General features: G+C 42.5%; 1 pseudogene; it reads right to left on the reverse strand.

The window, feature by feature from the left end:
* Positions 1–5,751: 5,751 nt before the first annotated feature.
* On the reverse strand, positions 5,752–23,413 carry LOC118015370 (annotated as a pseudogene).
* Between the last annotated feature and the right edge of the window lie 1,647 nt (positions 23,414–25,060).

Raw genomic sequence — 25,060 nt, forward strand, 5'->3', positions numbered from 1 at the left:
CTAGTAAGAGTTCCGTAAGACAGGTGGACTCCAGATCCATATTATATCTGTGCTCTATAGCAGCAGTGACCAGTTAGAAAGCATCACTGAAAAGTCCCATCAATGGGGCGCCTGTGTGGTGCAGTCGTTAAGCGTCTGCCTTCGGCTCAGGTCATGGTCCCAGCGTCCTGGGATCGAGCCCCGAATCAGGCTCCCTACTCAGCGGGAAGCCTGCTTCTCCCTCTCCAGCTCCCCCTGCTTGTGTTCCCTCTCTCGCTGTCTCTTTCTCTCTGTCAAATAAATAAATAAAATCTTAAAAAAGAGAGAGAGAAAATTTCCATTAATAATAGCTGCAAACTTGGGGTCCCTGGGTGGTTTAGCCGGTTGAGTGTCTGCTTTCAGCTCAGGTCATGATCCCAGGGTCCTGGGATTGAGCCCTTCATCAGGCTCCCTGCTCAGCCAGGAGCCTGCTTCTCCCTCTGCTCCCTACCTTCCCCTTGTGCTACCTCTCTCTCTCTCAAATAAATAAATAAATAAAACCTTAAAAAAAAAATAATGGCCGCAAACTCATCAAAGAGCTCAGAATAAAGCTAACAGGTGCCTCAGTTTGTGTGAAAAATTAATACAACTTTTCTAGTGGAAATGATAAGGGAAATCTGTGTCCTAAGATGGCCCACCGAGCCAGCGAGGGAGTCCCAGTCCTTGCCCCGGGGCTCTTCTGGGTTCTTCTCCCTGCTCTGCTTACCTCGCGCACCAATCTGGGTCCTTCTCCCTGCCCCGCCTCGCGCATGCGCCTAAAGTGCCAAGTAGGTGGAAGTAGAAGTGTATAAATTGCCCCCTTTGGGCTCAGACCTCTGGAGACCACTCTCCTCTGAGCCCACCAGTGTTAAATAAGCCTCCTATCCTCCAAGATCTTCGAGTGCGCTTTGTTCTTCCGTTGGGTGATCGAGTCCAGGTTCCATAACAGAAGGAAAAGATTTAAATACGTGGAGAGAAACACCATGACATGTATCTGGTCTGAAGCAGTACCTTCCATCACCCTCAGCATATCATCTCTTTGTGAGGGAAGAACACAACGTATTTGAAATTAGGCTTTTTCTGGAAGCAGTAGTAGTTGACATTTATTAAATGCCCACTATGTGCCAAATGCTTTACAATTTTATTTCAATAAAACTCTCTTAAGCTTCAGTTTTCTTGTCTGTAATATGGAGATAAGCCCACCATGTAGCATTGCGACTTTAAAGAGCAAATACATTAAAACAATAAGAGGTAGAAACGTCCAGTTATGAAATAAGTCATAGGAGGAAAAGTACAGCATAGGGACTATAGTCAGTAATATTGATGGTGACTACACTTACCATGGTGAGCATTGCATAATGTATAGAATTGTTGAATCACTATGCTGTACACCTAAAACTAATATAGTATTGTATGACAACTGGACTTCAATGAAAAATAAATCAATTAATTAGAAACAGCAACAACTCTTTATAGAGTCTTTCATGTAGTAAGAGCTCAAGAAAATGACAGGAAAAAAAACGTGTTATTTAACAAATAAGTTATTTACTTCTTATGGTAACCTTGTAAGGAAGAACTTTTTTAAAATTTAAATTCAATTAATTAACATATAGTGTATTCTTAGTTTCCCAGGTAGAGTTCATCAATCTTATATAACACCTGGTGCTCATTACATCACATGCCCTCCTTTGTGTCCATCACCCCGTTACCGCATCCCCCCAAGCCCCTCCCCAAGAGAGTTTTTATACTTAAGTAAATCGAGTCAACTGTGCAGTTCGTGTTTGAAGATTGTTCCATCTGACTGTTAAACTTGATCTTGTCCCTACACACCATACAGTCATTCAGGGTGCGTGTTGATTTGGTTGTAAGCAGATCCAGCCAAGAGGAGAGAAGGACGCTCAGGGAAGGAAGAATAGAGTTTGAAATGTGGTTTGAGTATGGCAGGGGCTCAGTAGAAGCACCGCCTGTAACAACCCTGAGTTCTCCTCCCTCTGCCCATGGGCCTGTGATAATCACTGGCAGAAGTTAATTGAACTGTCCTGCAGATTTAGTCAGTCTTCTGCAAGGCTGGTAAAACGAATGAATGATGCAGTCCAGATGTCCCTCGGGGAACCTGCGGTTTTGTAGCTGAAGTCAATCTGGTTCCTCCCCAAAGGCTCGCCCACTTTGGGAGCTTGCCCACTGCTCTTAGTGCTGGTTGAATGGGCCAGACACCTCCTTTCTGCACTGAGGGGCTAATCTGCAAGGTATTTTTTGTTTTCCAGCCTCAAATGGCTTTCCTCTGTTGCCCTGTCAGAGTTCTTATTTTATAATGCTTTTAGCAATTTTTTAAATCTTTTGTTTATATTCTCTATTGTACCCCACGCTCCAGGCGGAGTCTTTGTTTGTTTGTGAACCAGTGCTAGCCGGTGTGCTCCGTACAACTCCAGGGCTCTCTGAGGCGGGTGACAAGACTGCCCAGGATGTCTGAGGTGTGGGGCCTGACAGACCAGCCCCACCGCACTTTCGGGCCAGGAGGGAAGGAGGCCTTACCTTGCAGGTCTCCCCACAGATGGGGAATACATGTGGCTTGGCAAAGCAAGTAGAAGTGCTCTCACCTCACCTTGCATGAAAAGCCCACTCAAGGGAGACACAATATTCCACTGATGGAGAGCATGCGTCGGCACACTAAGCTCTAGGTCAGATTTTTTGTAAATGAAATTTTATTGGGAAACAGGCTCATTCAGGTAGGTATGGCCTATGACTACTTTCCTGGTAGATGGCGCAGGGAAGCAGTTTCAACAGACAGTGTGTGGCCCACAAAGCCTAGGATATTTACTTCTCTGGCCCTTGACTGTAAGGGTTTGCAGACCTGTGCTCTAGAGGCCTAATCTGGAACCCTCTAGTTGGCACTGAGCAATCAGAAATCCTCCTAAAGCAATGGTGAGGCACAGCTCCAGCAGGGACCAGGCCTCAGGGGCCATTTTGGTGACCAGTGTCACTGTTGTTTGGCCCTGCTCATGCATGGGATGGGCAGTGTCTACACCTTAAACATTTTCATAAATTTTTTATTATTTTATTATTATTATTTTTTAAGTGAATAGGCTCCACGCTCAACGTGGAGCTTGAACTCACGACCCTGAGATTAAGAGTCACATGCTCTACTGACTGAGCCAGCCAGGCACACCACCTTAAAATATTTAAAAATTGGAATAACATATACATAACATAAAATTTACCATTTTAACCATTTTCTTAAAGATTTTATTTATTTTTAGAGAGAGAGAGAGCATGAGCGGGGGGGAGGGGCAGAGGGAGAGGAAGAGAGAGAGAATCTGGAGCAGACTCTGTGCTGAGCGCAAAGCCTAACACGGGGCTCGATCCCATGACCCTGAGATCATGACCTGAGCCAAAACCAAGAGTTGGACGCTCAACTGACTGAGCCACCCAGGCCCCCCCCCGCCCCCACCATTTTAACCATTTTTAAGTTCAGTAGCATTAAATACATTCACATTTCTGGGCAAACAGTCCATCTCCAGAACATTTTCATCATCTCAAACTGAATGTCTAAACATTTTACCATGTCTCCTGTCTTGAAGTTTTCAGCAGTCAAGAGCCCATTTCTCTCATTCATCATGATAATTCATGAGTGAGTCACTAGTGTCAGCAAGGAATATCCATTTTTGATAGTTAGCCTGCTAAAGAGCAAATCCTCTGTGTCAACTGGGATCTGTGTGGCTGATGAAGTTGCCTCTTTGCAGTGTCCAGGATGTGCAGCTAACCAATTGCACCCAGAGCATGTATTCTTTTTTTTTTTAAGATTTTATATTTATTTTAGAGAGAGAGAATGAGAGAGAGAGCACATGAAGGGGGGGAGGGTCAGAGGGAGAAGCAGACTCGATGCGGGACTCGATCCTGGGACTCCAGGATCATGACCTGAGCCGAAGGCAGTCGCTTAACCAACTGAGCCACCCAGGGGCCCCTGAAGTGTATATTCTTGATAAGACATGGCTGGATTCAAACTGAAACCAGCTGGGACTCACACCCTTGCACACTAATAATACTGAAGCAATTTAAAGTAAATCACTACAACCAGCATGAAGCATGGTTTTGGAGGCTTAGCAGGTGCTCAGTAAATATTTCCTGGGCAGAAAATAAGGAAAAGAATGAATGAATCTACTCTGAAGGCAAGAGTAGAGAAATTGTCTTTTAGACTGGCTTTCATTGGTCATATTCTTAGGAATCTGACACTTCCGTTTTGTGGTTCTCTTTCAGGAACATGGTTGTTTTAATAATTCTTCCAACATTGATAAGAACAGTTGTTTTGAACTGGACATTGTCAAGGGTGTCCTGAAGTCCTGCTTTTCTAGTCTTCACATGTTGCGTCCCTGCACGTCTTTCCTTCCCACCCCAGCTTCCTTGACCTGGGCATGTTCAGATTTCCACTAGAGCTGCCTGGTGCAGGGCGATGGAGTACATCCTGATTAAAAATGTGGGAGACGGGCACCTGGGTGGCTCAGTTGGTTAAGCGATTGCTTTCGGCTCAGGTCATGATCCTGGAGTCCCTGGATCGAGTCCTGCATCGGGCTCCCTGCTCGGCAGGGAGTCTGCTTCTCCCTCTGACCTTCCTCCTTCTCATGTGCTCTCTCTCTCTCTCATTCTCTCTCTCAAATAAATAAATAAATAAAATCTTAAAAAAAAAATGTGGGAGACTTCCCATGTTCTCCTGCACAGATATGCCACTGAGCAATTGCCAGGATTTGCGCTCTGGTGGAATTTAAGATGGGGCTGACTGGTTTCTCTTTCTCTCATTCCCTTCTCCCAAATCTCGTCAGAGGGGTGGAAGAACAGGGTGTGTGTTTTCACACTGTGGGGGAGTATGGGAGTGTGGATTTAGGGATGGGGGTCAGAAATAGGAACCACCTTGATTTCCACCCTAGGAAACCAGTGGCTGGAAGAGGCCTTAAAAACCACCCAGATGGGCACTCTCACTGGGAAGATGGAGAGACTGAGGCCAGGAAGACTAAGTGGCATGCAGAGGTGGGCCAAAGTGGCCAGTCACACACCTCCTAGAGGCAGAGCCCTGGCAAGCCTCATTTCCACATCCCCTCGACTACAATGTTGAATTTATTTGCCTGGATTGACTGTTGTTTAAAAAAAAAAAAAAGACCCAAGTAGAATGTAGCCTCTACCAAAGATGTTATTTATTTATTTATTTATTTATTTAAAGAAACAGTTATCAAATTTTAAATTATTGATAGAGGAATGGAAATAAATCTCAAAACCAAATATTGTGCAGTCACTTGAGGAAAATACAGAATAAAGACCCAACAGTTTTATCTAATGAAAACGAGATGTGTCCATCTCTCCACTTTGTTGACCCTGGTCTGTGTTGTACAGTTTTGCAAACAAATCTTAATGTAAGTCAGTGGAGAGAGGTCAGATGAAAAATGATGAGTTCTAGAGACTAAATATTCAAGAGTGTGTACTGACTACATTAGCATTTGTGTTTGCTTGTTCCCATCTTTCTGTGCTTTGACATAATTCCAATCTCTATATTCCTGTAAAAGGCAAGCAATTTCCAGGTTAAAGAAGAGGAAGTGTCACATACGAAGCACATTATAATAAGAGGGAAATATGGGACCAGGGTTATCAAAGTGACCCAGCTGCCCATCGGTGCCCACAGAGCTAATGGAGAAGCCACGCTCCAGGTGGTGCTCATTCTGCCGATTCTCCAGACTGAGGCCCAAGCCCTGGGTGAAGTCGACAGAGCCCTCAGCATCACAGGTGACAAACTTGGGCCTCATGGCAAGACACAGGTAGCTGTATTTGACCACCCCTGCTCCTCGGTTAACAGTGAAGCACCAGAGCTTTCCACCTTCCATGTCAGTTACGGCAAACTGGCCTGTGGGGTAAGCTCCCAGGGCAGGCTGGCCATGAGCTCGGGCTCCTCCTCATCAGCGGTCTCCTCCAGTAGCGCTACATCAGCCTGCTTGATCTTGGCCAGGAAGTAGTCACAGTGAGACACAGCCTGCACCTCTGCCATGGTAAGCAGGTAACTCTGCTCCTCTACCACTTGACTGTTGGACTTCTCAACCTCAGCCAAAGAGCCCGTGAAGAACTTGCGAGAGCAAGACAGCTCTTCCTGGCCCCTGCGTTCCTCAGGCGTACTCCTGGAGAACTGCTTTATGCCTTGCCTGAAGGACCTTGGAGACCCCTTCCAAGGCCACCTTGTGCTGCTGCAGCTCCCCCCTTAAGCTCCTGCAGACTGGCTGACTTCTCTCCGTGTCCTGATGCCACTCTTCAGCTGCGTCTTGGACACGGAGTGGCCAAGGGGCTGGGGGTCTGCCTCTGGGCAGGGCTCACGTGACATCACGGCGCAGCTCCTGCAGGATTGCCTGGGCAGCCGCTGCCCACAGGACCGGCACAGGAGCAGCCCCCCAGCCTCACGGAGCCCGCCCGTGTCAATGATCTTCAGCACCGTCAGGTTGCCTGTCAGCTGGGTGAGGCAGGTTGTGCGGGTAATCTTGCTGCAAAAGGGACAGCAGTGACCACTGATGCTGCTGGCCAGGAGCTTCTTCAGGCATTGGGCAGATGGTATGGTCACCGTGCTGGAGCTTGGGCTGCAGCCGCTCGTCTGTGAAGGACTCCACGCAGATGGGGCATTCCAGCACTTCCCGGAGGGCGTCCAGGTTCAGGTGAGAAGCTGCTGCTATTGCAGTGGCCGTCGCACTTCCCTTGACAGGTCTGCTAACGCAGCCCAGAACCAAATAGCTTGGTGATCTTGCTCCAGAGGGTCAAATCCTGCTGACCACCCACGGCTCGGAGGCATCCACCGCCGCCTCCTACCATAGACATTTAAATAAGGATGTTAGAAGTTGGAAGGGACTGGGGACATTTATTAGAATGGTTTGGTCTGGGGACAGTGATAGGAAAATGGTAGTGATGGGGACATTATATACAAACATGGATCAGCAAATGGCCCCATTGCTCTGGATTTTCCGTGCCTGACCTCCTGCCCTTCCTTCCCTGACTGGGGACTTACAGGTTGGGGCGGGGCGGGGGGGGCAGTACACTCTGTCTTTAACTTTAGCCCTCCTTGTAAAATAATTCACTGCATAAGCATCGGTTCATATCTTATTGTCTTACTGATCAAAAACCTTGGGATAAGAGGGAAATATTTTGGGGGCACCTGGGTGGCTCAGTTGGTTAAGCATCTGCCTATGGCTGGGGTCATGATCTCAGGGTCCTGGGATCGAGCCCCACGTGAGGCTCTCTGCTCAACTGGGAGTCTGCTTCTCCCTCTCATTCTCCCTCTATGTCCCCCCGGCCCCAAATAAATAAATAAAATCTTAAAAAAAGAGGAAAATATTTAAAAAAAAATAATTTTGACATGAATTAACTGAAATGTGCCTTGTCTTCAATGTTTGACCCTTCTGGCTACACTTGGTTCCTGGGTTTGCTTGCATTCATGGGCACAGGCCCTGGGTCATTTAGACTAATGTGATCATCTCCCTCTTCATTCCCAGATAATCATCTCAGTTTTCCCTCCCTTTGACTTGAATTGGGGACAGCTGGGAGAGACAGAGAGAGGGAGAGAGAGAATGAATATGTGGTTGGAACTGAGTTATCTTGGCATCTCTCTTTAAAATGGAGTTGAATACTAACATTAACCTCTGACACGGAAGTATTCATAATAATTTAGGATATTAAATTATAGCTAATTATAACTTTTTTGTTTGTTTCTGAAAGCTAGAAAGAAGCCAACAAGACTGTTTGGCCATGTTTGTATTATACTTGTCTCTTGGGCAGTCAGTGTTACAGATTAGTGAGATAAACCAACTAGGTCAGCTGATCCTCTTTTTAATTTTTCCTTTTTTAAAAAGTAAAAGCTGGAGAAAGGAACTGGTGACCTCTGAGGCTGTTTAGATTCTGTGCAGTTTTCTGGAAAACATCTTCATTGTTCAGGGTGAGAGGTTGAAGGTTTATTTTTATGCATCTCTGTTTTTAGCTGCAGATCAACATTGCTGGCTCACGGTGGAAGCCCCTTTGTATGAAACATCCCTTATTGCATCTGTCCCTTGAGCATAGCATGTGCCAAATTATCATTCCTGATAGGCTGGTTGATCTTCTGGAGAGAGGAAACATCTTGATAACTCCCTGAGATATGTTATGTCAGAGAAAGTGTGTCATGGATCCTTGACAGCTCACACAAGGGCATCATTAGGGATGGAATGCCAGATGCCAGGCCTTCCAGCTCACCTGCTCAGGGACTGTTGCCCATCACATCTCATTACCCAACTGTGTACACTTGGCTGCCATTTTCTCAAAGACGCTTACGCAGTGGTATTTGGTAACGACGTCAATTCTTTTCCTGTCTGACCTAGAAGATTACAGTGACTCAATGCTGGCTGGTCAACCTTAAAGATTAAATCGAGGACATTGGCTTAATGATTTTAACAGCTAGTGTAAAGGATTTCCCAAGTGTGAGAATCATGATATAAAATAGGGTTGGGAATTTTATTCAGTCTTAAAGAGAAAGTAAGTAACACAACTCAAGGCTTACTTTATGATTGCATTTCTTAAAAAATAAGCCTCATGTTTTTAGAGATTTAAACAGGAATAGGATATAAGAGTCTAATGGAGAATCAGCATACCCTAAACTTGTAAAATGCCCAACTGTGTGAATGGATATCTGATTGTATGCTGGAAACTATGCAAGAATCATTATTATCCTATCATTATCATAATTACTTTCTTAGTTGAATTCCTTTGGGTAAAACTTTTATTTGCTATAGTTCAGTGTTTCTCAAATGTTCACATGCATAAGAATCTCCTGGGGAGTTTGTTTATAGCACAGATTCCTGGTCCATATCCTGAGACCTCAGTAGGTATGAAGTGGTCCCCAAGAATTTAAGTAAGCACTCTTGCTGATTCCAGTGCAAGAGTAGAGATGCAGACATTTTAGCCAACCCTTAACCACCCTCTGGAAGCTGATAGAAAATGGAGTAAAAATAAGGATTAATTAATCACCAATGGCAAGTAAGCTTTATGAATATACTGCCCTGAAAAAAAAAGCTCTTGAAATCTTTTTACTCCATCTAGTATTCTAGAGAGACATACAGTTTGGAAAGAAAAGAACAGAGACCTGGCATAATGATTTCTTTGTAGTGCTTGGTATATGGTTTAGAAATACTGGGAAATATGTCCTATAAAAAAATCCTGCCCGGAATATGTTGGGAACAAGTCTATGATGTGTGCCCTAGGATTTTGCATCCTAGCCTGAATGTATCTAGTGTGGAGAACTTCACTGGTTAGTTCAGAGTCTTTGTTATCTCGCCTGAAAATGGCGGGGCAGGAGCTTTGGTGGCGGGGCTATGGTGCTGCTCAGGTAGGACTGAGGAAATGCCTCAGCAAGCTGGCTGCTGGGCCCTGAACCACCTCACCAAACTCTATGTGGGTGCTGGGTTGCTGCACTCAGGTGAGAGAGAAGGAGAAGGATGATTGTTAGCTGCCTCCTCCCTTTCTCATAGAATGTGATTTCCCTCAAATTTAGGAAAAACCTTATCTTTTCTCTTTGAGGAGAATCAAGCCAAGTGATCTTACTTTTAAAATGCTGAGTATAGACTCTATGGATGAAGAGAAATGCAAGAAAAATGTCAACAATACAGATGTTTCTTTTCCTTTGGGATTTATTTTTCCTGCTGTTATTTTGGAAGGCAACAATCATTTAAAGCTTCTTGGAAAAGTAGGGATGCTACGTAAGATGACTGATTCCATCCTTAGTGCCTTCTGAGTCCTAAATCAATTGCCTACTGGACGTGGACACCTCACAGAAACCACAAGCACAATGTGCTCAAAAGTAGGTATAGTATTGAAATCCCAATGACATTTTTTTTTTGCAGAAATAGAAAAAAAAATTCTAAAATTCATATGGAATCTCAGGGGACCCTGAACACCCAAAACAATTTTGAAAAAGAAGATCAAAGTTGGGAGACTAACACTTTCTGATTTCAAAACACAGTATAAAATCAAAGCACAGTATGGTACAGTATGGCATAAAGACACATAGACCAATGGAATAGAATAGACAACCCAGAAATAAACATTTGCATATATGCTCAAATGATCTTTGACAAGGGTGCCAAGATCATTCAATGGGCAGTTTCTTCAATAAATAGTGTTGGGAAAACTGGATATCCACTTGTGAAAAAATGCAGTTGGGTCCTTTTCTTACATTATATGAAAAAGTTATCTCAAAAATAGATTAAAAACCTAAATGTAAGACCCCAAAATATAAAACTCCTAGAAGAAAACATAGGGGAAAGTCTTCATGACATTACATTTGGCAATGATTTCTTAGCTATGACAATGAAAATACAGGCAACAAAAGCAAAACTAGACAAATAGAACTATGCCAAACTTACTTTTGGGTGTCAAAGAACACTATTAGCAGAGTGAAAGACTGCCTGTGGAACGGAAGGAAGTAATGTGTTTTGTATTCTTTCATGAGATGGTCATCCAGGTTCAACCACTAAAAGGGTCACAGGAGAGGTGCAGGAAAATAAAATTTATATATTCACAGGTCCTAGAAACAGGAGGCATACCATGCAAGGCCGCATGGGGGGAGTGTTAAGGGAGCCAGTTCAACCTAGTAGGTGGGGGGCTGAGGGACGCTAAGTGCCTTTACTGGGGGTCAAGATGGAGTACACAAACAAAAGGCATGAGGGGATTTCACTGGTGCATTTAAGATCATTAGGTCACAGGGGAGGACAAGAAAGTAACTTGTGGCAGGGACCAGCCTTATCACATTGAGGCAGCAAGAAGTTGAAAAATTTACAATACAATTTGGAAATCATATATCTGATAAGGGGTTAATATTGAGAACATATAAAGAACTCTTACAACCCAGCAACCAAAAAATCAAATAGCCCATCAAAAAATGGGCAAAGAACTTGAATAGATATTTTTTCAAAGAATATACAAATGGCCAGCAAACATATAAATGATACTCAACATCATTAATCATTAGAGAAATGCAAATAAAAACTATGATGAGATATCACCCCATACTAATTAGGATGACTTCTATTAAAAAAAAAACACACAGAAAATAACAAGCATTGGAGAGGATGTGGATAAATTGGAACCTTTATGCACTGTTGGTGAGATTGTAAAATGGTGCCACCACTATGGAAAACAGGGTGGCAGTTCCTCGAAAGATTAAAAAAGAGCTACCAGGGCGCCTGGGTGGCTCAGTTGGTTAAGCGGCTGCCTTTGGCTCAGGTCATGATCCTGGAGTCCCTGGATCGAGTCCCGCATCAGGCTCCCTGCTCGGCAGGGAGCCTGCTTCTGCCTCTGACCCTCCCCCCTCTCATGTGCTCTCTCTTTCTCATTCTCTCTGTCTTAAATAAATAAATAAAATCTTAAAAAAAAAAAAAAAGAGCTACCATTTGATTTAGCAATCTTATTTCTGGGTGTATATCCGAAAGAATACAAAGTATGGTCTCAAAGAGATATTTGCACACCAATGTTCATAGCAACACTATTCACAATAACTGAGAGGTGGAAGCAACCCAAATATCCTTTGGTGGATGAATGGATAAACAAAATGTGATACATCCATACAATGGAATATTATTCAACCTTAACAAGGAAGGAAATCCTGTCACATGCTCCAACATGGATGAAACTTGAGAACATTATGCTAAGTGAAATAAGCTGGTTGTAAAAAGACAAGTTCAGAATGATTCTACTTATATGAGGAACTTAGAGTAGTCGAATCCATAGAGAAAGCAAGTAGAATGGTGGCTGCCAGGGGCTGAAGGAAGGGGGAAATGGGAAGTTACTGTTTAATGGTACAGAGTTTCAGTTTTGCAAGATGAGAATGTTCTGGTGATGGATGGTGGTGATGGTTGCACAACAAGGGAACATACTTAGCACTACTGAACTGTACACTTAAACTAATTAAAATGTTAAAAAAAAAAACCCACAACTAGGTGTATCATTTTTCTTGTGACCTCTTTCTCCGCTGTACCATGAGGATTCTTTGTTGCAAGTCACCAAACTGACTCAAAATGATGTAAGCAGAAAAGGAATCGATTACACATATACTGTGTTTAACTGACTTGAAGAGGTACACTTTTTCCTATCCTAGCATGTCTGATATCAGAAACCATCTCACAACTGGTGACATTTGTAGTGGATGAGGTAGGTGCTGCCCAGATTTTCCCTTCAAGTCTGTCTTCCTGGAGCGCTGACAGAGGACAGCACTCAGCTGCGTGTCCCTTTCTGGGATTTGCCTGCTGTTGGGAGGAGCTCCCTTACCCAAGGCTACACTCCACATTCAGTGACTCGTCTACAGGGCACCGATAGCTAGTGCACCACCTGACACGCTGAGCCCCATAAATGTTTGTTGTGAGAATGAATGAGCACATTGAAGGTGAGGTCCAGTAACTCACCTGGTCCAGACGCTTAGAACTTTATGCTTCAGTGATTTCAAGAGAGCATGCCTCAAGATTTTCTGCTCGCTCTGACCATTTTGAGCTTAGCTCCTGGATCAGTCTGCCCAAAACACTGCTGTAATTTTACCAGGGTCAAAATCCTTTGAGGGTGGGGGTCCTTGTTACCCACTAAGAGAAGTCCTGTGTTCACTGACTCCTGTCTGTTTAGTTCTGGCTCATCTTTCTAAACTCACTTCTTCTTCTTCTTCTTCTTTTTTTAAGATTTTATTTATTTATTTGAGAGAGTATGAGAGAGATAGGATGAGCAGGCAGAGGAGGAAGGAGAAGCAGGCTCTCTGTTGAGCAGGGAGCCCAACATGGGGCTCGATCCCACTACCCTGAGATCATGACCTGAGCCAAAGGCAGACGCTTAACCTACTGAGCCACCCAGGTGCCCCTCTAAACTCACTTCTTATGATTTATTTATCTCCATCATCATTTGCTCACAATTCTTTGAGTCATTCTTGATTTCGTCTTTGCTTGGCTATTAGCTTAGTCTTGAATATTTACTCGTTTTTCTCTCACCAAATCATAACCACATGCCAATACCCACTGCAGATCCCAGTTTATCCTGAAGCTTTTCTTTATTGCCTCGGTTCACAGGTTTATATCTTACCTGCTGTAACAGTTATAATTTGTGCCATCTAACTGAGTATGTCTCTCTTATTATGATTTAATCATTCATTTCTCATCTCTTAATCATATGGGAAATTCTTCATGGGTGAGAATTTTCTAACATCCTTATATATACTTTTGCCCAAATACAGTATATGGCAGATAGAAAATATTTGGAAATAGCTTGATGAACAAATGACCGGATGGCAATCCTCTGGGAGGGATGGGAAGTGTTCCTGAGGCATTCTGAGTGGGGTAATATAGAAGAAATAGGCAAGGTGGTAAAGAAAACATCATCTATTGATTTTAATTTTTATGAAAGTAAATATCTACAGTAGGCTTTAAAATGGTGCCTGGAGGGTTATATTGAAAAATTGTGGTCCCAGTTCCACTCCTCAGAGACCACGTCTTTCAACTCTTCCAGATATATTTTTTTTTAATTAGAAACTCCAAATTTCTAAATAACGTGCTTTTATGTTATTTTTTGATGAATCCGTTTTCTGCATAAGTTTCTATTACGGTAGGATCCCATGTTCCTTTTTTTCTTATTCATTCTCTTGTTTACTGAGGCACACCATCCAGTAGCAACCTAAGAAGGTATATATGAGAACTCTCTCTCTTTTGTATTAAGACTATTTTTTAGAGCAGTTTTAAGTTTATAGCAAAACTGAGGAGAAAGGACTGAGATTTCTTGTATTTCCCCACCCCCACACATGCATAGCCTCTCCATTATCCATCTCTATCACCAAAGTGGTAAATTTGTTGCAGCTGATGAACCCACATTGGCCCATTATAATTACCCAAAGTCCATAGGTTATATTAGGGTTTACTCTTGGTGTTATGCATTCTATGGGTTGGGAATAACATATTATGACATGTATGTGTCATTATAATATCATTTGGAGTGGGCACCTGGGTGGCTCATTTGGTTAAGTGACTGCCTTTGGCTCAGGTCATGATCCTGGAGTCCCAGGATCGAGTCCTGCATTCTGCTATGCAGGGAGTCTGCTTCTCCCTCTAACCCTCCCCCCTCTCATGTGCTCTCTCTCTCTCTCTCAAATAAATAAATAAATAAATAAAATCTTTTAAAAAAATAATATCATATGGAGCACTTTCACTGTCCTAAAAATTCTCTGTGCTCTACCTATTCATCCCTTGCCATCCACCTCAAACCTCTAGCAACGGTGATCCTTTTACTGTCCTCATACTTTTGCCTTTTTAAAGATGTCATATAGTTGGAATCATACAGTATGTAATCTTTTCAGATAGGTTTATTTCACTTAGTAATTTGCACTTAAGCTTCTTCTATGTCTTTTCATGGCTTGATAGCTCATTTCTTTTTAGTTCTGAATAATATTCCACTGTCTGGATGTACCACCATTTGTTTATCCATTCACCTACTGAAGGACATCTTGGTTGCTGCCAAGTTTTGGCAATTATGAATACAGCTGCTACAAATATCCACGTTCATGGACAGATGTTTTCAACTCCTTTGGGTAAGTATCAAGGAGCACGATTGCTGGATAATATGCAAACAGTATGTTTAGTTTAGTAAGAAATTGTCAAACTGCCAGATTTTTGTGAGAAATCTTCCAAAGTGACTGTACTATTTTGCATTCCCACCAACAATGGATGAGAATTCCCATTGCTCCACATCCTCATCAGTGTTCTGAATTTTAGTCATTCTGATAGGTTGTGTTGTGGCATCTCGTTTAGCCTGCATTTCCCTGATGACATATGATGTGGAGCAACTTTTCTATGCTTATTTGCCATCTTCTTTGGTGAGGTGTCTAATCGGATCTTTGGCCCATTTAAAAAAAATTTTTTTTATTAACATATAATGTATTATTTGTACAGGTCTGTGATTCATCAGTCTTACACAATCACAGTGCTCACCATAGCACATACCCTCCCCAATGTCCATCACCCAGCCACCCCATTCCTCCCACCCCCCTCCCCTCCAGTGACCCTCAGTTTGTTTCCTGAGATTAAAAGTCTCTTATGATTTGTCTCTCCCTCTGGTTTTGTCTTGTTTCATTTTTCCCTCCCTTCCCCTATGATCCTCTGTCTTGTTTCTGAAATTCCTATCAGTGAGATCATATGATAATTGTCTTTCTCTGATTGACTTATTTTTCATTTTTTTGATGGCTCATACATAAAAAATTCCACTTTTTATGTATACCACGTCTTTATCCATTCTTCTGTCAATGGACATCTAGGCTCTTTCTGTAGTTTGGCTATTGTGGACATTGCTGCTATAAACATTGGGGTGCAGGTGCCCCTTCGGATCACTACATTTGTATATTTGGGGTAAATACCCAGTAGTGCAATTGCTGGGTCGTAGGGTAGCTCTATTTTCAATTTTTTGAGGAACTTCCATACGGTTTTCCAGAGTGGCTGCACCAGCTTGCATTCCCACCAACAGTGTAGGAGGGTTCCCCTTTCTCTGCATCCCCGCCAACATCTGTCGTTTCCTGACTTGTTAATTTTAGCCATTCTGACTGGTGTGAGATGGTATCTCATTGTGGTTTTGATTTGTATTTCCCTGACACCGAGTGATGTTGAGCACTTTTTCATGTGTCTGTTGGCCATGTGGATGTCTTCTTTGCAGAAATGTCTGTTCATGTCTTCTGCCCATTTCTTGATTGGATTATTTGTTCTTTGGGTGTTGAGTTTGATAAGTTCTTTATAAATTTTGGATACTAGCCCTTTCTCTGATATGTCATTTGCAAATATCTTCTCCCATTCTGTCGGTTGTCTTTTGGTTTTGTTGACTGTTTCCTTTGTGTGCAAAAGCTTTTTATCTTGATGAAGTCCCAAAACTTCATTTTTGCCCTTGCTTCCCTTGCCTTTGGCGATGTGTCTAGGAATAAGTTGGTACGGCTGAGGTCAAAGAGGTTGCTGCCTGTGTTCTCCTCAAGGATTTTGATGGATTCCTGTCTCACATTTAGATCTTTCAACCATTTTGAGTCTATTTTTGTTTGTGGTGTAAGGAAATGGTCCAGTTCCATTCTTCTGCATGTGGCTGTCCAATTTTCCCAACACTATTTGTTGAAGAGACTGTCTTTTTTCCATTGGACAGTCTTTCTTGCTTTGTCGAAGACCGTAGAGTTGAGGGTCCATTTCTGGGCTCTCTAGTCTGTTCCATTGATCTATGTGTCTGTTTTTGTGCCAGGACCATACTGTCTTCATGATGACAGCTTTGTAATAGAGCTTGAAGTCCGGAATTGGGATGCCACCGGCTTTGCTTTTCTTTTTCAACATTCCTCTGGCTATGCGGGGTCTTTTTCTGGTTCTATACAAACTTTAGGATTATTTGTTCCATTTCTTTGAAAAAAGTTGATAGTATTTTGATAAGGATTGCATTAAATGTGTAGATTGCTCTAGGTAGCATTGACATTTTCACAATATTTGTTCTTCCAATCCATGGGCATGGAACGTTTTTCCATTTTTTTGTGTCTTCCTCAATTTCTTTCATGAGTATTCTATAGTTTTCTGAGTACAGATTCTTTGCCTCTTTGGTTAGATTTATTCCTAGGTATCTTATGGTTTTGGGTGCAATTGTAAATGGGATCGACTTCTTAATTTCTCTTTCTTCTGTCTTGTTGTTGGTGTATAGAAATGCAACTGATTTCTGTGCATTGATTTTATATCCGGCCACTTTACTGAATTCCTGCATGAGTTCTAGCAGTTTTGGGGTGGAGTCTTTTAGGTTTTCCACATAAAATATCATATCATTGGCAAAAACTGAGAGTTTAACTTCTTCTTTGCTGATTCGGATGCATTTTATTTCTTTTTGTTGTCTTATTGCTGAGGCTAGGACTTCTAGTACTATGTTGAGCAGCAGTGGTGAGAGTGGACATGCCTGAGTGGTCATGTTCCTGACCTTAGGGGAAAAGCCCTCAGTTTTTCCCCATTGACTATGATATTTGCTGTGGGTTTTTCATAGATGGCTTTTATGATATTGAGGTATGTACCCTCTATCCCTACACTCTGAAACATTTTAATCAAGAAGGATGCTGTACTTTGTCAAATGCTTTTTTCTGCATCTATTGAGAGGATCATATGGTTCTTGTTCTTTCTTTTATTAATGTATTGTATCACATTGATTGATTTGCGGAAGTTGAACCAACCTTGCAGCCCAGGAATAAATCCCACTGGTTGTGGTGAATAATCCTTTTAATGTACTGTTGGATCCTATTGGCTAGGATTTTGGTGAGAATTTTTGCATCCATGTTCATCAGGGATATTGGTCTGTAGTTCTCCTTTTTAATGGGGTCTTTGTCTGGTTTTGGGATCAAGGTAATGCTGGCCTCATAAAATGAGTTTGGAAGTTTTCCTTCCATTTCTATTCTTTGAAACAGCTTCAGAAGAATAGGTATTAATTCTTCTTTAAAGCCATCTTTAAAGCCATCTGGCCCTGGCTCTTGGTTTTGGGAGATTTTTGATTACTGCTCAATTTCCTTAGTGGTTATGAGTCTGTTCAGGCTTTCTGTTTCTTCCTGGTTCAGTTTTGGTACTTTATACGTCTCTACGAATGCATCCATTTCTTTCAGATTGTCTAATTTGCTGGCATATAGTTGCTCATAATATGTTCTTATAATTGTTTGTATTTCTTTGGTGTTGGTTGTGATCTCTCCTCTTTCATTCATGATTTTATTTATTTGGGCATTTCTCTTTTCTTTTGGATAAATCTGGCCAGGGGGTTATCAATCTTATTAATTCTTTCAAAAAACCAGCTCCTACTTTCATTGACCTGTTCTACTGTTCTTTTGGTTTCTATTTCATTGATTTCTGCTCTGATCTTTATTATTTCTCTTCTCCTGCTGGGTTTAGGCTTTATTTGCTGTTCTTTCTCCAGCTCCTTTAGGTGTAGGGTTATGTTCTGTATTTGACACCTTTCTTGTTTCTTGAGAAAGGCTTGTATTGCTCTGTACTTTCCTCTTAGGACTGCCTTTGCTGCATCCCTAAGATTTTGAACTGTTGTGTTTTCATTTTCATTTGTTTCCATGCACTTTTTAAATTCTTCTTTAATTTCCTGGTTGACCCATTCATTCTTTACTGGATGCTCTTTAGCCTCCATGTATTTGAGTTCTTTCCACCTTTCCTCTTGTGATTGAGTTCTAGTTTCAAAGCACTGTGGTCCAAAAATATGCACGGAATGATCCCAATCTTTTGGTACCAGTTGAGACCTGATTTATGACCCAGGATGTGATCTATTCTGGAGAATGTTCCATGGGCACTAGAGAAGAACATGTATTCTGTTGCTTTTGGATGGAATGTTCTGAATATATCTGTGAAGTCCATCTGGTCCAGTGTGTCATTTAAAACCTTTATTTCCTTGTTGATTTTTTGCTTAGATGATCTGTCCATTTCAGTGAGGGGTTGTTAAAGTCCCCTACTATTATTGTATTATTGTCGATGTGTTTCTTTGATTTTGTTATTAATTGGCTTATGTAATTGGCTGCTCTCATGTTAGGGGCATAGATATTTACAATTGTTAGATCTTCACAATTGTTAGATCTTCTTGTTGGATAGACCCTTTAATTATGATGTAGTGTCCTTCCTCATCTCTTATTATAGTCTTTGGTTTAAAATCTAATTTGTCTGATATAAGGATTATTTGGCCCATTTTTTAAATCAAATTGTTTTTTATTGTTGAGTTTAGGAGTTTCTTGTGTGTTTTGAGTAGTAGTTCTTTATCATATTTGTCTTTTGCAATTACTTTCTCCTAGTCTTTGAGTTGTCTCTTCATCTATTGACATTGCCTTTGGCATAGCAGATGTTTAGAATTTTAATGAAGCCCAGCTTATCCATTATTTCTTTCATGGATTGTGCCTTTGGTCTTGTATCTGAAGAGTCATCACCAGACTCAAGGTCATCTAGGTTTTCTGAGAGCTCTATTTCTGTGGTCTTTGCATGTCTGCAAAGGTTTTTATTCTATCTTCACATTTGATTTATAATTTGGCTGATTATAGAGTTCTAATGGAATTTTTTTTAAAAAGATTTTTATTTTATATATCTGACAGACAGATAGAGCCAGAGAGTACAAGTGGAGGGAATGGCAGAGGGAGAGGGAGAAGCAGGCTCTGCACTGAGCAGGAAGCCCGATGCGGGGCTCAATCCCAGGACCCTAGGATCATGACCTGAGCTGAAGGCAGACGCTTAACCATCTGAAGCACCCAGGTGAAACCTATTGGAATTTTGACGTTGTGTAACACACAGCTTTGTTGTTGAGAATCTGATGACATTCACATTCCTTTTCCTTGAATTGTTACTGGGTTTACCTCTCTGTCTTCCCTTTACATTTAAGGAACAAAATTTTCAATGATATGCCTTTGCATGAATTTAAAAAATTAATTGTGGTGGGTATGTGGTGGGCCCTTTCAAGCTACTAACTCATTAAAGAAATTCTTCTGGCATTATTTTTTTGATTACCCCTTTTTCTCTGTTTATGTTTTTTTTTCTGGAGTACAACTTATCAGATTTTAAGTTATAACATCTGGATTGATCCATTAATTCTTTTTTTTTAAAAGATTTATTTATTTATTTTAGAGAGAGAGAAAGAGTGTGAGCAAGCTGAAGGGAGATGGGAGAGGGAGAGAATCCTGAAGCAGAATCCCCATTGGTCAGGGAGCCTGACATGGGGTTCAATCCCAGGACCCTGAGATCATCACCTGAGCCAAAATCGGTTACTTAGCCAGCTGTGCCACCCAGGTGCCCCGATCCACTAATTATCTTATTTATTTCCTACTTTCTATATGTTCTCATTCTTATTCTACTTTCTGGATATTTATTTGATTTTAACTTCCAACATTCCATTGGATTTTTTAAATTTTAGTTCTAATATTGTGCTATTCATGGTCTCTTTCTTCTTTAATCTTTTAAGATATATATTCTCTTCTTAATATATAATCTTGGGACACTGGTTGGCTCAGTCTGTTGTGTTCAACTCTTGGTTTCAGTTCCGGGTTATGACCTTAGAGTTGTGGGATTGAGCCCCACATCCATCAGGCTCCCTGATCAGCAGGGAGTCTGCTTCCTCTCTCCCTCTGCCTTTCCCCCTCCTTGTGCTCTCTCTTTCTCTGAAATAAAGAAATAAATCTTAAATATATGTGTGTGTATATATATATTCTTTTCTTCCTTTGAGGATATTATGACTTCTATTCTCTGCATTGTCTTTGCTTCTTTCCTATTCACCTCTCTCTCTTCTCTTTGTTTCCATCTTGGTGACAAATATTTTCCCTTGGCCCCACCAAGCTATACTCAAGGTCACTCAAATCCATCCCTCTGCTTTTTGCCATAGAGGCTGTATTAACAGGCTCCTGTGCCCTTTAGATTCTGTATGGGCTTGGCCTATGGGAAAGCTGGACAGAAGAGAATGAATTTGGAGTATTGGCTCCCCCAAGCAACCACTCCCCAAACCCTCCAAGATTCTCCTACCAAAGGCCACAGTTCTGGGCGAATAGACTCTCTGTACAACTACATTCTCCAGATTTGGGCAGCCCATCCTTCATATTTATCCACCCTGAGCACTGCTTATTTTTGTCAGCTGTCCCTCCATTAAATTATCCTTAAATTTCCAGATTTGGGTGTGCCATCTGTTTTATTTCAGATTTTTAAAAAAGATTTTATTTATTTATTTATTTGACACAGAGAGAGATCACAAGTAGGTAGAGGAGCAGGCAGAGGGAGAGGGAGAAGCAGGTTCCCTGCTGAACAGAGAGCCTGATGTGGGGCTCAATCCTAGGACCCTGGGATCATGACCTGAACCGAAGGCAGATGCTTAACCAACTGAGCCACCCAGGTGGGCCTTCTTTCAGATTTCTAACTGCTGTTGTCATTTCCATGTACAAGGATTTCTTCAAATGTATGGTGATCTTCAGCTGTCCCTTCATAGCTAAGAGCTGGTGGGAAGCCCTGCTATATTGTAAGGGCTTGTAGCCTGATGAGCTGCACTGCTAAGAAATAGGGGCAATCCTTTCATTTGTGTACTCCCAAATGTCACTATCTGGACATATGTTCTCTTGGAATTTCACTGGAGAATAATTATTATACTCTAATCTCTACTTGATGAGGGGGTGGAGGGAGAGGTGGCCATAAGCATGGCTGCTGGTATCTGTGAGCGGAGCAAAAGGCTAGAACCCAAAGGCCCACATGTGGACCTGCACCAGGCACGCCATGTGGGTACAGCCTAGTCCTGCCCTCCCCTGGCTCTGGTTTTGGAGGGGAGAGTGGGAAGGAGCTACCTGCTGTGGGATGATGTGAGGCAGACCTAGGGTCTGGGTGTTCTGCATCCAGAATTTCATACAGTTTCCTGTTTTGAATGGCATCTTCTCCTTGCCTTCCATGAGGAGTTCCCCAGGATGAACTGGCCTGCTAAGTCAGTTACCACACCTTCTCCTCATTGTATCTGCACAATTGGCTGACATTTCTTAACTGCTGTTGTCTCCTCTTCCTTCTTTTTATAATTTTATAATTCCTCTACTGTCATTTTGGCAGGATTTTAGGAAAGAGAGGAGATGAATGTTTATAAAAGCCATTTTTTGAAACAAAAAACTTTGTAAGCAAAAGCAAGAGGTAGTATAGTCGGTGGTTCAAAACTAGATCCAGCTCTGTGATTTTATTTCCTTCCCTGTAAAAAGGAGAGGAGTGTAAGAACAGCATATTCTTCTTTTTTTTTTTTTAAAGATATATGTATTTATTTTGTAGAGAAAGAGAGCACACGTGAGAGTGTGAGAGAGTGCACAGGGTGGGGAGGAGCAGAGGGAGAGGGAGAGTCAGAATCTCAAGCAGACTCCCTGCTGAGCACGGAGCCCAAAGTGGGGCTTGATTCCACAACCCTGAGATCATGACCTGAGCAGAAATCAAGAGCTGGATGCTTAACCGACTGAGCCACCCAGGCACCCCAAAGAGTAAGTTCTTTAGGGAAGATTAATTAGTTCCATTTCAGAAGTGCTTAAAACAGCATATGGTACATAGCACCACTTACAAAAACAGCGCGACACATTTGGTTTCAAAATATCCTGTTAATAGAACAGTTGTGAACAATAGGACCCTGGTGCAGGGTTTTGAGATTCCTTTACACAGTTCCACTGGAAGCTGGTTCTACTAGGAGCTGGGATTTGGCTGACCCAGAGACAGATCATCTGGGGTCACAGTGTAGAGCTTTCAAAGGTTGTGGGGAGCAGGAAGAGGAAGGTGGGCAAATAAATTCTGCTGCCCTTTCATGGAGCAGGCATGAAGGAGAGAGGCTGGGGCAAGCCTGCAGGAGAGGGAAGGGGAGCAATGGGAACGTGTAACCTTCCCTGGGCCCACCAGGTGCTCTTACCCTGCTGGGTGAGGCCCAGGCTGGAAGATGCAATTTAGACAACATTGCAACCTGGAAGGATAGGAACCTGCCCGGAATGCTCTGGTAGAACTCATTAAGAGATCACGTGGCGGAACAGGAAGTAACTATGCACTTGAAAGACCTACTGCTTAAAGCAGTATTGTTTTTTTATTATTTGAAAAAAAAATTTTTTTTTAAAGATTTTATTTATTCGACAGAGAGAGACACAGTGAGAGAGGAAACACAGCAGGGGCAGTGGGAGAGGGAGAAGCAGGCTTCCCCTGAGCAGGGAGCCCAATGTGGGGCTCGATCCCAGGACCCTGGGACCATGACCTCAGCTGAAGGCAGACGCTGAACGACTGAGCCACCCAGGCGCCCCTTAAAGCAGTGTTATTGAAAACACAGAAAGGATTTGAGAAAATCAGTCAATACATGTTCAGGCTGTGCTGAGCATTGGAAATAAGTGTGAGATGTTTTAAAGAATAAAAGACAAGATCAACTTAGTCTGATTTCAGATGCTCAGAGCAACAGGTGAATATTGTGAGCATGGCCTGGTTTAATTGTGAAAATATTGCCTCTCTAATTGTCTTACTGATTCGTCCAAGAAATATTAACTGAGCACCACATCCATGAAAGACAGTGTGACAATGTTACAAAGAAAGATCCAGTTGTCCTTTTTTCTAAGGGGTTTTCATCTAAAGGAGACATTTGCACAAGTCCCTGAATCAAGGTAACATATGATGAGCAGTAAAGTTCATTGATGTGATAGAATTTAGTAGAAGAAGAAATAACTATAAACTGAGCTGATCAGTAAAAATGTGGGACAGATGGGATAAGACCTGGGGTTTTGTCCTCTCTGCTTCGAGGCCTGGCCACTGACTCACCCTCCCGTCAGACTATATGTCCCAGCAGCACTGAAATGCACGTGTTCCTGCAGGTCGCCCCATGTCTGACTCCAGACGTTATAGTAGCCGATCCTTTTCTTCATAGTGCTCTTCCTCCAGTGGCCAAGGTCAGGGGGCTTCCCAACTAATGGAGTCTCAGCTTTTTTTAAAAAAATATTTTATTTATTTATTTGTGTGTGAGAGAGAGCACGAGTGGGGAGGAGAGGGAGAAGCAGACTCCCTGCTGAGCAAGGAGCCCGATGTGGGACTCGATCCCAGGACCCAGGGATCATGACCCAGGCTTAAGGCAGTGTCTTAATTGACTGAGCCACCCAGGCATCCGCTAATGGAGTCTCAGCTTTGATGCCAACTTCTTTGGGGACCTCTCTGACCCACAAATGTCCCTTGAGAAGGGACATTATCCCCCGTTTGTATAATAATTTAATATATGCCAGCCAAACAAAGTATTCATATCTTTACTGAATTCAATTAAAGTAGACCAGCATGGTATACTATGTAACATTCACTATACACACGTGACTTGGGCAATACAAGGTAATTCTAGATGTGCTCGCTACCCAACTATCGGCACCATGAATAGTGCCAGTGATGTCCGACATAGATGAGCAGTCTGTCTCCTAAATGTAAGGGCCATATATATTTTTTTTTTTACATTTTCTTCTAGCACCCCTGCTTATCGATTGCATTACTTAGCAGACTGTATTGCAACTGGACATTTAAACAACGGATCTCTCGCTAGATGGTGGGCTTTTTGTGGAAGGTCTCTTTGACGGTTGTCATTCCAGCACTGGTACCTAACACAGATTCATGTTGAGGGCGCACCAGGCAAGAAAACAGCGAAAGGAAAATGTGTGTGCGTGTCTGCATGTGTGTGCGTGCACGCAAATGTGTGGCAAAGCGTGTTCAGCTTTGTACCCTGGGGGAGGAGGAACCAACCAATAAGCTGGCATGGGTTCCCAGGGGCAGACAGTGGACAGTGTGTCGGGAAAGCAAGTCCCAGCCTGTGGATGAAGGTGGGAGTCTGGCTTGAAAATTCCTCTTTGCCTTGATCCGTGGTCTGAGAACCAGCGGCAGCAGCATTACCAGGCAGCTTGTTAGACTCTCAGGCTCCACCCCGGCCCCACTGGATCACAGTGGACTTTTCCCAAGCTTCTCAGGGGACTTGCTCACACCTTCAAGTGTAAGAAGCATGACCCAGATGATGCCAAGACCTCACCAACTCCACCAACTTTACTGTAATTCTGTCCATTCGTTACTTACTTCAACACTCCTCATATTTTCATATATTGAATTTTCCGTACCTCTTGTAAATTGTTGAAAAAGAGAAAATGTTAAAAAAGAAAACCAAGAAAATAATTTCCTTTCAGAGAGCAAAGACCATTTAAAAAAAATTTTTTTTAGATTGATTTATTTATTTGAGGGGCGGGGCGGGGGGAGAGAGAGAGAGAGAGAGAGAGAGAGAAAAAGAGAGACCACACAGAGGGAGAGGGAGAGGGAGAAAGAAGCAGGGTGCCCGCTGAGCAGGGAGCCCAATGCGGGGCGCAATCCCAGCACCCTGGGCTCATGACCTGAGCTGAAGGCAGACGCTTAACGACTGAGCCTCCCAGGCGCCCCAGCACAAGAGCTTGTTAGAGGTAACGTCCAACTCTATGAATTTTATGGATTAACCTCAATCTGTGTCAGAATATTTCCTTGTGAGAATGAAATGGTATTTAGGTTTACAGCAGTGT

The sequence above is a fragment of the Mirounga leonina genome, unplaced genomic scaffold (assembly GCF_011800145.1).
Source record: "Mirounga leonina isolate KUSES-001 unplaced genomic scaffold, KU_Mleo_1.0 Mir_165, whole genome shotgun sequence".
NCBI classification, from domain to species: Eukaryota; Metazoa; Chordata; class Mammalia; order Carnivora; family Phocidae; genus Mirounga; species Mirounga leonina.